This window comes from Mustela nigripes, chromosome X, assembly GCF_022355385.1.
Source record: "Mustela nigripes isolate SB6536 chromosome X, MUSNIG.SB6536, whole genome shotgun sequence".
NCBI classification, from domain to species: Eukaryota; Metazoa; Chordata; class Mammalia; order Carnivora; family Mustelidae; genus Mustela; species Mustela nigripes.
The window spans coordinates 39,037,636-39,055,849 of NC_081575.1; the positions used below are offsets into that span (position 1 = coordinate 39,037,636).

At 35.8% G+C, this 18,214-nt stretch overlaps 1 protein-coding gene and 1 pseudogene across 1 annotated transcript in view; both read right to left on the reverse strand.

Moving 5' to 3' along the window:
• The window catches only part of COL4A5 (collagen type IV alpha 5 chain), a 244,700-nt gene that overhangs the window by 188,570 nt on the left and 37,916 nt on the right, over positions 1–18,214 (reverse strand). The gene's annotated exons all lie outside the window — the stretch shown is intronic.
• Positions 7,559–7,925, reverse strand: LOC132007631 (protein BEX4-like; annotated as a pseudogene).

The window sequence follows — 18,214 nt, forward strand, 5'->3', positions numbered from 1 at the left end:
CTCTCTGCTCAGCAGGGAGCCTGCTTCTGCCTCTCTGCCTACTTGTGCTCTCTATCTGTCAAATAAATAAATAAAATCTTTAAAAAAAAGAAAGTGAATTGTTTTCTAGAATAACCATTTCAAGCAATTCAATAAGAGGTCCTGTTATACCTTAAAGCAGCTTCTTTTATGCAGTCTCCATGTTACACCTGTTTGGATTTGCAGAGAAATTCTGTGAAACTACATAGAGAGTTCAGTATTATAATTGCTTCAGTCAAATACAGCTTTAAATATAAAACCTGTGCTTAAAATTAATTTTATAAAAGCAATAAATCAGTATTATAAGCTTAAATAGTTGCAGTCTATTTTCTTTTTGAGACTTTTTTTTATTATTTTCTGAGCATCAGGCAATTATCAAAATAAATCACAATGTAAACAAGGCATCATTATCCTATTCCTGTCAAAATACTAATCTATCAAACAAAAGTGAAAATTGATTACAATATTAAAGAACATTTACATGATACTATTCTTTACATCAGTTATTTTATGCTGGAGATATAAAGTAAACCACATGTATGCTGGTTAATCCCCTATGCACTTCGGGAGCTCCCCCTGATGAAATATGGTACTTTATTTGATGGCTATATAGACCCAAGGATTAGGTCCCTTGGATAACAGAGAAACTACATTGTATACACATTCATTTTTTAAGAAAATCAGAACTGGAGTTAAACAACAGCATATCTATTACCATATGATTTCTACTGATGACATCACTCACCAACATGAACTATGTAAATAAAAACAAACACAGAAGAACACTACATAAAAACAGCCTAGTCACTAAACCCAATTCTTTCAAAGAAGGCTTAATTAAGAAAAAACTTTAACTCATCTATAGGCTATGCCAGTATATTTCCTAAATGCTCATTACTTGAGTTAGCAACTTATGAAGTAAAATTGTTACTCTCCTCTTTGACATCATTTTCCCTCTGAATTGACTCTACTCAAATTGCTTTATATGCATGAAGTACATTTTGTTAATAAAATCAAGAGTCTTTTCCCCTACTGTTCTCTATTTTCTAATGAATAAGATCTCTAAAATAAATGCACACTTACTCAACTCCCATCTACTACTGCTTATAAAGATACCTTTTTAAAAATCCTTCATCCCATTGCTAAGTCTCAATAGCTATTTCAATAGCTACTAAATGGCCCATTTGAAATCTATTTTAAAATGCTGTCTCTATAAAAATAAAAGTGAGAGTCAACCATACTTAACATAATAAGAATGCTTATCAGAAGGTACAAGTGAAACAGAAAGGCTTTAAGAGTTGGGCTTAGGGGTGCCTGGATGGCTTAAGTGTCCAACTCTTAATTTTGGCTCAGGTCATGATCTCAGGGTCCTGTGATGGAGCCTGGCATGTCAAGTTCAATGCTCAGCAGGGAATCGGCTTGGGATTCTCTCTCTCCCTCTGCCCTTCCCCTTGCTCACTCTCTTTCTCAAATAAATAAATCTTTTTAAAAATGAGCTGGACTTGGAAGAAATAGAAATACTGCAGAACAAGGTGCTATCTGGAAAGGAGTTTATACATACTATCCTACTCAGAGTCAAAGAACCACAAATCCTGTAAAGACTCAGTGATGTTCCATACTTATGCAAAACTCATCAATCCATTTGCTCACAGGAAATAGCTTAGCTTCTATATATAATAAAAGAACAATAATTAAAATTTAGTTATAGGTTATAATGCAACAAAAATGGCCAGACACTTTCAAAATAGCTTTCAATCTCTATAAAAGCATATTTTACTAATAAACAGGAATTTCTCCAGTTGTATTAAATATTTTACTTATCTATTTTACTTGTCCAGTTAGCTATAAATAGCAGGTTAAATCTCTCCCATTCTACCATTTCCATCTTTCCTTTTCATCTTTATTGATGAATGCTATATTACATTTAAAAAAATAAAAACAACCTCAAAATGGGCCAAAGACCTAAACATAAGAGCTAAAACTCTAAAGACTCTTAGAAAAAACATGAAAGAAGGTCTTCGTGAATTACATTGGATTTAGCAATATTTCTTGAACATGACACCAAAGCCACAGGCAATAAAAATAAAAATAGATAAACTGGACTGTATCAAATGTAAAAGCTTCTGTGCATTAAAGGACCCAATCAACAAAGTGAAAAGGCAACCAAAATATGTGCACATCAAATCTGGTAAGAGACTAATATCCCGAATATATAAAGAACTTCTACAACTCAAAAACAAACAATAACAACGTGATTAAAAACAAGACAAAAGATTTGAATAGCTATTTCTCTAAAGGAGATATAGAAGAGGCCAAAAAGTACTCAAAAAGATTCTCAACGTCACTGATCATTAGGCAAATGCAAATTACAAACCACAATGAGACAGCACCTCACACCAATTAGGATGACTATCATGAAAAAAATATGTCTTGGTGGGGATGTGGAGAAACTGGAGCCCTTGAACACTGTTGGTGGAAATATAAAATGGTGTAGCCGCTACGGAAAACAGTATGGCAGTTCCTCAAAAAAAAATTAAAAAATAGAATTATATGATCTTAGCAATTTCACTTCTGAGTACTCATAAAAATTAAAAGCAGGGTCTCAAAGAGATATACACCAAAATACTTCCAGTTGACCTTATTATTTATTTGTTATTCCTTTCCATGGGAGGCAGTGGTTAATATATTTGCCTTTATGTTTTCCACAAGTGCCCCCCAAGTAGCTGCCTTGGCCTTGGGAGAGTTCTGAGTTAGGCAAAATAAGGGCAAGTCTTTTGAGCTAGTCCTTCAGGGAGCCACCAAACTGGTCAAAATAAATGACCACAATTCTTTAAGAATGAGGCCACTTCAAAGCTTCTGCCAAACTATAGAGCAGGGCATGGAGACTAGGTAAATTAAACTGTCACAAAGCTCTCTTACTGATATTCAACTGCTATTTCCTTGATTAAACATCTGCATGGTTGCTGTAAATTTTTTATTAGTTTTCAGAATGCCAGTAAGTTGATTCTGAGAATATTTGCTAGTTTATTTGCTGCTTTTGTGGAAAGATGAATTTCTGGCATTCTCTACTCTGCCATGTTCATTGGAATCAAGCCTGATTACACCTAAACACATTTTCAATCCAAAAAAATTAAGCATAGCATCGAATAGGTAAAATGTGAAAAACAGTTAATAGATGAAGTACCACACTTTGATACAGGCAAAGAGGGCCTCATAATTTAGCAGACCCCATGCTAGCCATTCTTCAGCGCCTCCCAGTTCTAGGAGAGAAGATTCTGCAGGGCCAAAGGGAAAGAAGAAGCCTGTGCCACCAGAAGCCTGTGCCTCCCCCTTCTAGATCATAGTTTGAGTACCCAAGATCTCAAAATTCCCTGCCCAAATATCCCCAAGCCACTTTCATGAGCCCACAGAGGACTTTTCTTCAGGTCTACTCTCCACCAGCCTTTTCTCAGCCCACTAGCCTTTCTTTCTTTTCTTTTTTTTTTTTTTTAAAGATTTTATTTATTTATTTGACTGAGAGAAATCACAAGTAGATGGAGAGGCAGGCAGAGAGAGAGAGAGAGAGAGGGAAGCAGGCTCCCTGCTGAGCAGAGAGCCCGATGCGGGACTCGATCCCAGGACCCTGAGATCATGACCCGAGCCGAAGGCAGTGGCTTAACCCACTGAGCCACCCAGGCGCCCCCCACTAGCCTTTCTTAAACCCTAAAGAAAATTATTCATATAACCATTTTGCCCATTCTCTCAAATACAGTACATGACTGGTAGCATTTTATTATTTTTATCCAATGAATGCCTTGAGGTATTATGGCTTAATTCTCTCTCAGGACCCACTCTGAAGCATTGTTCTGGAGGGAGGATCTTGCTATCTATGTGCCTAATGTTAGGTCCAAAGGGTTGTCAAAGCAAGTTGATGATAGGGACCATGGACAGAGCTTCTATACATAGCCTGGAAGAAAATGTATATTAGAGTGAGGTCCCTCATGAAGACAGAGTCAGATACCAAAAGAGGAGGCCAGAAAAGGACTAGGAGTCAAATTCCCCAAGGCAATCATATCCCAGTGTTAAACAGGAGTTTGAGAATTCTAAACTTGATTCTAACCTTCCAGTTCATTATAAAGGCATAGGTCAAAATGTGGGACTACAACATTATATTATTTAATAGTTTGTTAACTTGGTTTAAAATTTTTTAAAGTTTTATACATATGGTATGAACAGTTGCATTTGTATTTTTGGCTCAATGTACACAAATGTTGACACAGGCCTGAATAGATAAACCAAACCAATTAGCTACCTCTGTAAAGTTAATGAGGTTCAAACTGGATAATGAACTAATGGTAGTTATTAGTTCAACAATTTACATTTTATTATATTTATAAAATATACATAAATATAAAATAAAGATCTGAAATTTGTCTGCTTTTCTAAGAGTAATTTGTGTAATTTAAACTTTAGGGTATCAGCAACTTCCTAAAAACAATAAGAAAACTCCAAATCAACATTTCATCCCAGATAACTATAATATAGTAATAGATAGTTTTCCTAAAAACTGTCTTTTAGGCCTAAATAAGCCTACTTAAAAGTAGCATAGTTTCATAAACTACCCTTATTAATAATACCCTATCATAAATACAGAAAATTCATAAATTATTAATAAATAATACCTTATCATAAATTCATAAATTTCATAAATTACCCTTTATTATTAATCATAGTAAAACCTAAAGTCCTTGCTAAATGAAATGGTCCTGCCCACTGTCCCTACAAAGGGCAGCCACAGGCAGTCATGTTTTATACTACATGATCCAGAATTCCCATGCATGACTGTAGGTAATTATAGAACAGGAAGGAGCAAGGTAATTAAAAAACAATCAATCCTTTGGTTGGCCAGTAGACTCAGAGGGGGCCAGCATGAAAAAATAAACATACGAAATAGACTGATTAGATTTCCTCCCATGAATTTGAACTAGAAAACAGAAAGAGATTAACCTAGGTAGCAATAGGAATAAAGCCAAGAGGTCATGATATAGAATGGCCTCAAAGGCTATGTTGGCCACATGCAAGCCAATATTAAGAGGAAACAACAAGTATGAGAATGAGAACAAAAGAACAAAATAAGTACAAATAGATAATATGGAATCCTGAAGCTCAAAAACAATTTATCTTCTCTTTTCTGCCTCACTTCTTGAATGCTCTATAGTTGTAGTCTACAATAACCTACTCATCCATATCTTGGAGTATATTGGATATCTGCATCTCATAACCAGAGTATTCCTATACTTTCCTAAAGTAAACAGACTGTTTCTCCAATCAAGATTCAAACAAATCAGGGTACCTGGGTGGCTCTTTGTTAAGTTTCTGACTTCAGCTTAGGTCATGACCTCAGGGTCCTGGGATTGAACCCAGGGCTCCCCGCTCAGTGGGGACTTTACTTGCCCCTCTCCCTCTGCTCCTCCCCTGGCTTACGCTCTCTCTCCCTCTCTCAAATAAATAAATAAAATCTTTATTTTAAAAAAAAAGGTTCATGGAGTGCCTGGGTAGCTGTCATTAAACATCTTCCTTCAGCTCAGGTCATGATCCCACAGCTCAGGTCATGATCCCAGGGTCCTGGGATCAAGCCCAGCATCGGGCTCCCTGATTGGCAGGGAGTCTGCTTCTCCCTATCCCTCTGCACCTCCCCCAACACATGCTCTCTGTTGCACTCTCTCTCTCTCTCTCTCTCTCTCAAATAAACAAAATCTTGAAAATAAAGATTCAAATCACACTGCATTCATTAATTTGTTTGAGCAAATTATAAATACTTAGGGGTGCCTAGGTGATTCAGTCAATTAGGTGTTTGACCCTTGGTTTCAGCTCAGGTCATAATCTCAAGGTCAAGAATTAAGCACCTCCCCTGCAGCTCTGCCACTCAGCACAAAGTCAACTTGAGATTCTTTCCCTCTCCCTTTGCCCCTCTCCACTCCCGCGCTCTCATGTTCTCTCTCTCTAATAAAATAAGTAAAATATTTTTTGAATTAAAATAATATATTGATCTATTTGAGAGAGAAAAAGAGCAAAAGTAAGAGAGAGCATGAGCAGGGGGGAGAAGAAGAAGAAGGCTCCCTGCTAAGCAGGGAGCCGAATATGGGGCTCAATCCCAGGATCCTAGGATCATGACCTAAGGCAAAGGGAGATGCTTAACTGAATGAGCCACCCAGGTACACCAATAAGTAAAATACTTTTTTAAAAATAAAAAATAAGAGTGAAAAATAAATGGTTGTACTTTAACAAATGAAATGTACAAAAGAATCAATTGTTTGAAATATATGATCATTCCTAATATTCCTATTTATTAACATGCCATTCAATCTGAAACATATTTTACAGTAGGTTTCAACTGTAACATGTCAGGAAGCATACTTATTTTGCTTTCCAGGATATCTATTTTGTAAATATTTTATGTATTTGAGAGAGAGAGCACGAGAATAGGGGTCAGATGGAGGGAGAGAGGAGAGGAAGAAAGTGACTCTCCACTGAGCAGGGAGCCTGATGCAGATCACAGCCTGAGCTAAAGGCAGCTACTTAACCAACTGAGCCATCCAGGCACTCCAGAGGGTATCTATTTTAATATGAACTTTACACAGGCTTCTATAGACTCCTTGATGTCTTATGTCTTATGTCATATGTTTAACATTATCAGCCACTTATTTATGTCAGATTTCTCATACCAAAGATTGTGTATGCCTCTCCTTTTTTTAATTAAAAAGATTCTTTTTATTTTATTTTATTTTATTTTTTTGAGAGAGAGAGAGAGAGAGAGAATGAGCATGCATGGCTGGGAGAAGCAGAGGTAGAGAAATCTCAAGTAGACCCCCACTGAGCAGGGTGCCTGGCCTGGGGCTTGATCTTAGGACCCTGAGATCATGATCTGAGCTGAAATCAAGAGTCAGACACTTAACCAACAGAGCTATCCAAGCACCCCATGCTCTTCTTTTTGACATATATTGCCAAGTCATCAGATATATTTAAAATGCTGTGTATTAATGGCTCAGAAAATACCTATTTAAGCCATAATTAAATCATTTGCCAATCAAATCCATAACTTCAGATACGTAAATTTCAAAACCTTAAACAGTAAAATCAGAAATATCCCTGTAACTTGAAAACTGATATACAAGTTTGGTATTCCTTTTTGTACTGGCTACTAATATCTGTAAATAGATCTATTCAAATGAGTTTATCATGCCATTTACCTGCTGGAAAAAATTCTATAAATGCTATTATTGCTATATTATGTATCATATTACATTATAAATTCCATGAACTCAGGAATCCTACCTTTTTTTCCTTCTAAAACTGCTTTATTAATTTCATATTATGAAAAAAATAGTTTTCCCTAAAACTGGGTGAAATCGTCCTACTGGACAGAAAGTTTTACACTGAAACAAAACAATATTTAATTACAAACTTCTAAGTGGAAATACCAAAAAGGTTATAGAGAAAGTTAATCACAAAACTACAAGTTTCTAGAGCAGAGGCCATATTATTAACCTTGGGGAAAATCTTAGGATTCAAGGTATAAGCAAAAGTCATAATGATTATCAGGTTCAGGAGTTTGGAAGCACTTATAATGCCTCATTTGTTGCTCCTTAGTCTTTCTCCTGATTTCCATCGTCTGCCCTATGAACTTTTCCATATCATCTCCCACTTCTTTGTGGTCAATATGCCTGTTAGGTATAGCTCATTGAAAATTAGAGACAAGCTGTCTCATTCACCACAGCCTAACATTTCCTAAAGGCTTCTGGCCTTCACCCTCCTCTCCAACTGCACGATTCCTTTGCATTCTACATGGGACCCTGTTCTCTTTTGTCTTCCTGCTGGACATTTTCCACATTGAGATTTTTCATTGCTTGTTTCTCTTTGGATGCCATGGCTCCTGGGCCTATCCTTGCATTCTCCCCCTCCCAAATCTCTTCACGAGTGCACAGCCAAGACACTTAGACCTGCACACATGCACTCCCTCTGACTCCGGTTCTTTGGGGCTGCCCCTGGCCCACATGCCTTCAGGACCACTGGGAGCAGGTACTGAGAAGGGAGCCAATGACTGCTGGATTTTTGGATACTGTCTTTTTAACAGCTATATACTGACAGGTCCAGACAAAATGCAGAGAAAGTAGTAGGGGCTCTATAAATACTTGTTGAATGAACAATTAACTCAAGAAAACTCAAGTAAAATAGATACTCACATATCAAGGAAGAATTATAAACTTACCTAAATGTTTGTATTACTCCATAAAAGGGTATCTCCAGGACAGCCCTTATATTTCTATTCTCTCCTAAATAGTCACTTGCTCATACCTGATTCGCTCCATACCCTCAATTTCTTTTGATTCTGGGTTTAAAACTACCAAATAAGAAAATTTTCAAAGAATACACTCTCCCTCTGATGAATCCTGTTCCTCTAGTCAGTAATCCTCTCCTCAGACCATATTTATTTTGGACCAGAGACAAAAATATTTACAGTAAATATCATTACAAAAATTCCTTAGTCTATATTCAAGTCCTTCCTTTAGTATAGTCAATTTCTCACTTATTCACAGGGTTATAACCTTTAAAATCAATATTAGTACTGTAAACAAAATATTATCTCTTAATTGCAATGGAGCAAGACAAATATACCTGCATTGTGAATGAGTGCATGAATGAATTAATAAGTAAATTAATAGTAAATGAATATTAGTGAGTTTAATCATTGTCAGCAAGTCTAAAAATTTGAAATCTAGATTAATGTATGAACTTTCATCTGACATCAAAACAAGGAAAACACAAAAGAGACTTATTATGGGTAGAAAAAAATCTAATGGATTGCCATACAACGCTCATGGATTGGAAGACTCTATGCTAAATATGTCAGTTCTCCCAAATTGATCTGTAGGTTTGGTTCAATTCCAATTAAAATTCCAGCAAGGATTTATAGACACAAACGAATTATAAAATTTGTATAACACAGGCCCTAGAGTACCTAAAACTACCTTGAGAAAAAAGAATAAAGTGGGAGGAATCAGTCTACTTAATATTAAGGCTTGCTATATAGCTACAGTAATCAAGACAATATGTTAATGGTGAAAAAACAGACACCTAGGGGCGCCTGGATGGCTCAGTGGGTTAAGCCTCTGTCTTCAGCTCAGGTCATGGTGTCAGGGTCCTGGGATCTAGTCCTGCATTGGGCTCTTTCCTCAGCAGGGAGCCTGTTTCCCCCTCTCTCTGCCAGATTCTCTGCCTACTTGTGATCTCTCTCTGTCAAATAAATAAATAAAATCTTTTAAAAAAATACCAGACACCTAAATCAATGGAACAGAGTAAAGAACTAAGGAACAGATAGATCCACACAAATAAACCCAGATGATTTTTTTTTAATGAAAGTATAAAGAGCACTTCAGTGGAGAAAAGATGGCCATTTCAACAAATGGTACTGGAGAAATTAAAAATGAATCATGGAATTAAATCTTAGAAATGAAACTATAAAACTTTCAAAAAATCTTTAGTATCTAGAGCTAGGCGAAGAGCTCTTAGATGACACCATAAGCACAACACATAAAAAGAAGATATTGAACAATTGGACTTCATCAAATTTTAAATCTTTTGCTCTGCAAAAGATCCTGTTTAGAAGAAGGGCAAGGATTGCATGGAGCACTGGGTATTATATGCAAACAATGAATCATGAACACTAAATCAAAAACAAATGATGTACTGTTCTAACATAAACATAAGAAGATAAAATAATAATAAAAAAATGAAAAGACAAGTTACAGATTGGGAAAAAATATTTACAAACCACATATCCAACAAAGGACTAAAATCTAGAATATATAAAAAACTCAAAATCTCAACAGTAAAAAGAAGAAACAAACCAATTAGAAAATGGGCAAAAGGCAATGAAGAGCCATTTCACTGAAGAGGATACAAAGATGGCAACCAAGCACATCAAAAAATGTTTAACATCATTAGCCATTAAAGAATCACAAATTGAAACCAAACTGAGCTATCACTACACACCTGTAAGAACACCAAAAATAAAAAGGAGTGACAATAGCCTATGCCAGTGAAGACAAGGAAAAATTGGATCACTCATTTAGGATAAGAATGCTACTCTGGGGGCACCTGGGTGGCTCGGTTAGTGAAGTGTCTACCTTGGGCTCAGGTCATGATGCCAGGGTCCTGGGACTGAGTCTCACATCAGGCTCCCTGCTAAGCAGGGAGTCTGCTTCTCCCTCGGCTTGCCGCTCCCTCTGCTTGTGCTCTCTCTCTCTCTCTCTTCCTCTCAAATGAATAAATAAAGTCTTTTAAAAAAGAGAGAATGCTACCCTGTAACAGTTTCACAATATCTTAGAAAAGCAAATACACAACTACCATATGACACAGCATTTAGCCCCAAAAATGAAAATTTCTGTTTACACAAAAAGCTGTACAGTAATATTCATAGCAGCAGTATTTGTAATAGCCCCAAACTAGAATCAACTGAGATTTCCTTCAATATGTGATCGATTCAACAAACTCTAGTACATACATAACATGGAGTATTACTCAGCAATAAAAAGGAATAAACTTGATAATCAGAAGAACTTGGATGTATCTCCAGGAAATTATGCTGATCAAATGCTAATCACATAATGTTATATACTATATTATTATATTTATATAACATTTTTGAAAGGACAAAATTTTAGAAATAGAGAACAGATTATGGGTTGCCATGAGTTAGGAGAGTGGGGGTGGGGCATGGAGATGTGTGTGGTTATAAAAGCGCAATACAGATATCCTTGTGGTTTTGGAACTGTGAAGTATTTTAACTGTGCTGGAGGACACATGAATCTGTATATGTAATAAAATTATATAGAACTAACACACACACTAATGAACACAAGTAAATATGGTGAAATATGAACAGACTGGTATTTCATGTTAATATTAACATCCTGGTTATGATAGTATACAATAGTTTTGTAAGGTATCACCACTGGGAAGAAATAGGTAAAGTATACAAAGGATCTCTCTATATTATTTCTTAGAACTGCATGTGAATCCACAATTATTTTAATAAAAATGTAAGTTTAAAAAGCCATTTGAAAAGTTTACTCTGTTATAGAAACTTCTAAATTAGTAATGACCATAAATTTATTAGTAATGACCATAAATTTAATTTCACATTTCAAGTTGTCTACATAAATTGAGAATCTTAGTGAGATCAATGCATATAACTTACTACAATGTTCAATCTACCCACCACTGACCAGTAAATATTTAGAACTGCCTGTGGTTACAATTAAAGTAGAACTTTGTTGGAAGAAAATGAAGATCAGTAAGGAAATATGTACAGTAAGAAAAAATCTACCTCTTCAATGCTATTATTAGAAAAGCACTTTGAGTAATTCATTTCAATACAAAGTCAATATTAGCAGAAAGGAAACTCGAGCAGCATTAGAATAAGACCTTACATAAAAATGAAATTAGAAAATATGTGGGAAAATGTTTTTAAACATGCAACCTCAGAACACCAATGTAAATGTGATTCAATTCAATTCAACAAACATTTTATGAGTATGTAGTTTATGCAAAGCTCTAAGCTAGTGCTAAAGGGGAATACAAATTATATCCTTTAGAAGTTCACAATCTAGTGAGGAAGGCAGACACATAAATAGCTAATGACGATACATGGCAGACATTGATAAGTGCTTTAATAGAAGCGATATACAGTTCCATAGACAAAGCTCGGGGAACAATCTGTTGTATGATACGAAAGAGTCCAGAGCCAGTTATGAATTAGCCAACACATTTAAATATACCATTAACTTCTAACCTTCCTACAATGTGTCTTAGGCATTGAGAAAGGAAACTGCAAACACATCTTTCAAATGAGAACATATCATAATTTTAAATAAGTCTATGTAAATTCTAACACACTGGTAAATTTCTAAGAATAATTCTATTTTTCTTAAGATATTAAAAAACTTTAAGTACAGTAAGTACTTAATACTAAGAAGTAACAAAATATTGACTTAAATTTCTTATGAGTAATTTAAATCATTTAATATTATGAGGGGATGTTGGTTCAGTTGTTTGTCAACTATGATATGTTAGCTGTATAGTGAGTTAATTGTAAAAAGCTAGTGATTCTTTAATTTTTTTTTTTTTGTCAGAGAGAGTGAGCACAGGCAGACAGAGTGGCAGGCAGAGGCAGAGGGAGAAGCAGGCTTCCTGCTGAGCAAGGAGCCCGATGTGGGACTCGATCCCAGGACGCTGGGATCATGACCTGAGCTGAAGGCAGCCGCTTAACCAACTGAGCCACCCAGGTGTCCCAGCTAGTGATTCTTTAAAACATGTAAAATGTTCTGGCTTAGAGTTTGATGTAAAGGTGCTCTTTGGAATTACCCTTGTTCTGTTACGTAAAAAAAACATGCCCATAGGTATAAGTTAAGGAGAAAAGATATTGTGCCATCAATCCAGTAGCATCCCAACCATCATAAAAAGGGAATTATTTTTTATAAATATCACAGGTCTTAAATATATGAAAAGATGTTTAACCTTACTCAGAACACAATAAATGCAAATTAAAATCTCAACAAGATACCATTTTTCACCTATCATATTAGCAAAGATATAATGTTTGATAGCACAATGTACTGGTGAGGGTTGGGGAAACAAGCACTTTTATCTCTTGCCAGTATAGGTACAACCTCCACGGAGGACAATTTGACAATATCCGTCAAAATGACAAAGGCACATACCACCCAACTCAGTAATTCCATTTCTAGAAATTTATCCTATAGATAGTACACATCTGAAATGACCTATTACAAGGTTATTTGTTGCAGAAATATAATAGAAAAAGCCAGAAAACAAGTTACATATTTCTCAATAGAGGATTGGTTGAGTAATGGCAAATCCATACAATTGAATAAGACTACATAGCCATAGCTCTTTATGTACTAATATGTAATGATCTTAAGCAAAGTACAGAAAATGTGTAAAAATGAGGAAACATAAGTAAATGTGTAAAAATAAGGAAACATAAGTAAGTGCAAGTATGTTTGCAAGCATCCATGCCTATATGCATGAAACAGCTCTAAAAGTAAAAACAAAAAAAGTTAACATAGGATGCCTCTGGAAAGAACTATATGGCTAGGCACGAAGAGTGGGACATTTTTAATTGTATAGGCTTTTATAACTACCAAAATGTGAGCCACCTGAATCTATTACCTAATCAAAAATAAATGTAAGCAGAGCAGGAAGTGGGGAGGGGGAAGAAAAAGAAAAGCAATCCAAAGTAGCACAGCACATCTTCTTAAAGTACCGGGGAATTGCTCAATTGCCCGGCATTTTTTTTTTAAAGATTTTATTTATTTGACAGAGAGAGAGAAATCACAAGTAGACAGAGAGGCAGGCAGAGAGAAAGAGGGGAGGAAGCAGGCTCCCCGCGGAGCAGAGAGCCCGATGTGGGGTTCAATCCCAGGACCCTGAGATCATGACCTGAGCCGAAGGCAGAGGCTTTAACCCACTGAGCCACCCAGGCGCCCCGCACAGCACATCTTCTTAAGCAAATTATTATAGCTAATTTCTCCTGTCTAAAAAACACCTTGGGGCAGGATAAAAACCAAGGGAAACAACTTATTTCAGTTACAAAATCAGCAGTTGGCCAGGCTGATGTTTGTTTCATGGTATTGTAATTTTTCAAGTTATTATAAGTATTGTTAAGTATTCTAAGTATTTCCCCACTGTTTCCCGATTAGCTATATGAGAGCTTTACCTTTAGCAGGTCTTCCAGATCCAAAAGAGAATACCTGGTCAGAGAATTGACAGTTTGGAAAAAATAAATCAACACTGTATACATATGATGGAATCACATTACAGTACTGTGAGGGTGATTAGTTTCAAATTAGTGTATATGGAATAAACAACTTTGATTTACTTATTTTTCCTCTGAAAACTATCAGTTAACTCTTTTTTCTTTCACCCTCCCTTTCTCCCTTCCTCCCCTTTCTCACACACATACACAATTTTAGAACTCAATATGGGTATTTTATTCTGTGCCCCATGTACAATTCTACTATTGCACTCATCATGCCATATTATAATTTGTCTCTCAAATGAACTGTGGGCTCTTTGAGGGTGCGGAGATTATGTACTACTCAACCTGGCATATGTATTGGAATGCAAAAGTTTAATGACTGTCTCACAAGCCTCCTCCTCCAAACACTTTCTAATGTAATGATCATTTGCTTTATTCTGATAAATTTAAATTAGAAAAAGTAACAGTGATATCATATTCTTCCACATTTTCTTGTCTTAAAAACTTTGGGAAATCCTATATGAATCTTGGACAGTCTATCTGAACATTTGCATATAGGACTATTTAGATTTGGCATTTAGACCAAAGGATAGTAAGATGAAAATATTTTTAAAGTATGTTTTTTGAAAGCATAAACAAAAAATTTTCTGTGGCACCTGGGTGGCTCAGTGGGTTAAAGCCTCTGTCTTCGGCTCAGGCCACGATTTCAGGGTCCTGGGATCAAGCCCCGCATGGGGCTCTCTGCTCAGCAGGGAGCCTGCTTCCCCCCCTCTCTCTGCCTGCCTCTCTACCTACTTGTGATTGCTGTCAAATAAATAAATAAAATCTTCAAAAAAAATTTTATTGGTGCAGCCAGTCTGGAGTTTCCTCAAAAAGTTAAAAATAGAACTACCCTATAATCTAGAAATTGCTCTATTAGGTATTTACCCAAAGGATACAAAAATACAGATTCAGGGTGGATGCAATAGCCAAACTATGAAGAGCCCAAATGTCCATCAACAGAAAAATGAATAAAGATGTGGAGTGTATATATATATATATGTTTGTGTGTGTACATATATATAAATATATATATTTATATATATAACTTTTATATATATAACTTTTATATATATAAATATATATGTAAATATATATAAAGCTTTATATATAGCTTTTATATATATAAATTTTTATATATATATAGCTTTTATCTATTTATATCCAGTGCAATATTACTCACTAATATTTATATTATGTATAAATATATTTTTATATATAAAATATAGAGAGATATATAGAGATATAAAATAAATATATATTTTATATATATATTTATATATATATATATACAAATAAAAAGAATGAAATCTTGTCATTTGTAGTGATGTGGATGGAGCTAGAGCATATTACGCCAAATGAAATAAGTCAGTCAAAGAAAGACAAATACCATATGTTCTCACTCACATGTGGAATACAAGGGAACAGATGAACATGTGGTAAGGTAGGAAAAAAGGAGATAGGGAAACAGACCCTAAGAGACTCTTAATGATAAAGAACAAACTGAGGGGTGATGGAAAGAGGTGGTTGGGAGATGGTCCAGATGGGTGATGGGTATTAAAGAGGACACTTGTTGTGGGGCACCTGGGTAGCTCAGTCTGTTAAGCATTTGACTCCATTTTAGCTCAGGAAACTGTGCCTTGCGTTGGGCTCACGCTGGGTGTAAGATTCTTTCTCCCTTTGCCCCCACCTCAAAAAAAGAGAGGGTACCTGTTGTGATGAACACTGGGTATTGTATTTGATGAATCACTGAATAGTACTCCAGAAACCAATATTGCATTGTATATTAACTAAGTAAAATTTAAATTAAAAACATTTTCTTTTGATGGCTGCAACATGGGGGCTTAAGTGGTAGGAGAAAAATAAATGAAACAAGATGGGATTGGGAGGGAGACAAACCATAAGTGACTCTTATTCTCACAAAACAAACTGAGGGTTGCTGGGGGGAGGGGGTTTGGGAGAAGGGGGTGGGATTATGGACATTGGGGAGGGTATGTGCTTTGGTGAGTGCTGTGAAGTGTGTAAACCTGGTGATTCACAGACCTGTACCCCTGGGGATAAAAATATATGTTTATAAAAAATAAAAAATTTTAAAAAAAACAAAAAAAAAAAACATTTTCTTATGCATGGTGTGCTGGTTTGAATAGTCTTCCCAAAATTCAGGTCTACCTCATGTCCTCAGAATGTGAGCTTATTTGGAAGTAGGGTCTTTGCAGATGTAATCAAGATAAAATGAAGTCATATTATATAGTATTTTCCAGCCCAACTGTAATGAGATAATCAACAAAGGCATAAAAATTATTTTCTACATTTCCCAACGTGAGACTCTTTGAGCCAGCTTAGTCACACAAATCCCAAAAAAATCAAGTGCATTTCCATGATCCAGATTTGGATGTAAGAAGCAGATCTAGCTATCTATGAACCAGGAGGGGGGCCTTCACCAGACATTGATTCTGCCAGCACTCTGATATTAGATTTTCCAGCCTCAAAAACTGAGAAAAATAAATTTCTCCCCTCATCTATGATACTTTCTTACAACAACCTGAATGGACTAAAATAGTAATTATCTCTAAAAATACAATAAAAGAAAAAATACTATATAATCATCTCTGTAGATGCAGAATTTTAGTAGCCATTTTTTATTAAATTTCTCACCTAACTAGAAATAAAAGGTAACTTCTCTAATCTGATAAAAGGCAGCCCATAAAACCCACAACTATCACAGTTTCTCAGCAGAGACACTACTGACATTTTGGCCTGGATGATTCTTTGTCATGCAGATTATGTGGGTGGGGGTACTGTGCATTATGGGATATTAAGCAGCATCTCTGGCCTCTACCCAGTAGATGCCAATAACAGCCCCCAATCGTAACAACCTAGAATGTCTCCAGACATTGCCAATTGTCCTCTGTGGGCAAATTTCCCCACCCATTGAGAACCACTGAACTACCATGACATTTAATAGTAAAAAACTGAATGCTTTCCCTCTAACGAGCAAAACAAGGCAGAAATAACTATCTCACCACTTTGCTCTCCTTGTTTCCACTGAATATTGTACTGGAGTTCCTATCCTGAACAGGCCAAGTAAACAACTAATAGGCAGAAAAAATGGAAAGGTAAAAGTAAAACTGTCTCTTTTAAAAAATGGCATATAGGAAATTCTGAAGAATCTATAAAAAGTTACTACAAAAAATAATAAAACTGGTACACTGAAATGTATAAGTCATTGCCAAGAAAAATTAATGAATACCTAAAAAATAAACATACCATAAACATGTAAAGAAAGATTCAGTATCATTGTCAATTAGTCTGCAGATTAAACACAATCCAAACAAATTTGCTCTGCCTGATTTCAAGTCTTATAATAAAGCTATAATAATCAAGACTAATCAATAATACTGATTGTGTAAGGATAGGCAAGCAGATTAACAAAACAGAGTAGAGGGTCCAGAAAATGAAAAGTAACTCAATAGGGAATGGATTGTGTTTCCAAAAAGCAGTGAGAGAATATATTTAAAAACTTTCTGGATGGACATCAATAAAATGGTAGAGTAGGAAACTCTAATCACCTGTCCCTCTGCAGAAACATCAAAAAAATCAAGAAGAAATTGTCAAAACCAAATTTGTCAGAACTCTGGAAAATGATTTAAGCTTTACAATAACCAAACAAATGTTGAATCAAGAAATATACAAATTAAAATGTCTGTGGTCATTTGGCTTGTCCTTACCTAGCTGCCTCCCTGGCTCAGTGGCACTTTTCAAGAGGGTAGCCACATTCATTGTGGGACCCTTATCCCTGGTACCAGGGGCAGCAGAGCAGATTTCATTCATGAAGAATTGTTTGTCTGTTCTAACCTGTCAGGGAACCACCTGAAGGACTGATGCAAGGCATTTAACTTTGTTTCACGTAACTTGGAAAAGATACAGGGAAGTAGAGCTGTAGGCATCTTGAAAAAACACTGTAAGGTAAAGGAAAAACTCACAGTTGCCTGGGGCAAAAGACTGAAGGTGAGGAATGTGGATAAGGTACCAAAAGCCTGGGAGGAAAAGCAATGGAGCTTTTTGGGGAAAAATAGGGCATTAAACTCTGGAAAACAGCATGGAGGTTCCTCAAAATGTTGAAAATAGAATTGCCCTATGACCCAGCAATTGCACTATTGGGTATTTACCCTAAAGATACAAATGTAGTGATCCGAAGGGGCACGTGCACCCGAATGTTTATAGCAGCAATGTCCACAATAGCCAAACTATGGAAAGAACCTAGATGTCCATCAACAGATGAATGGATCAAGAAAATGTGGTATATATACACAATGGAATACTATGCAGCCATCA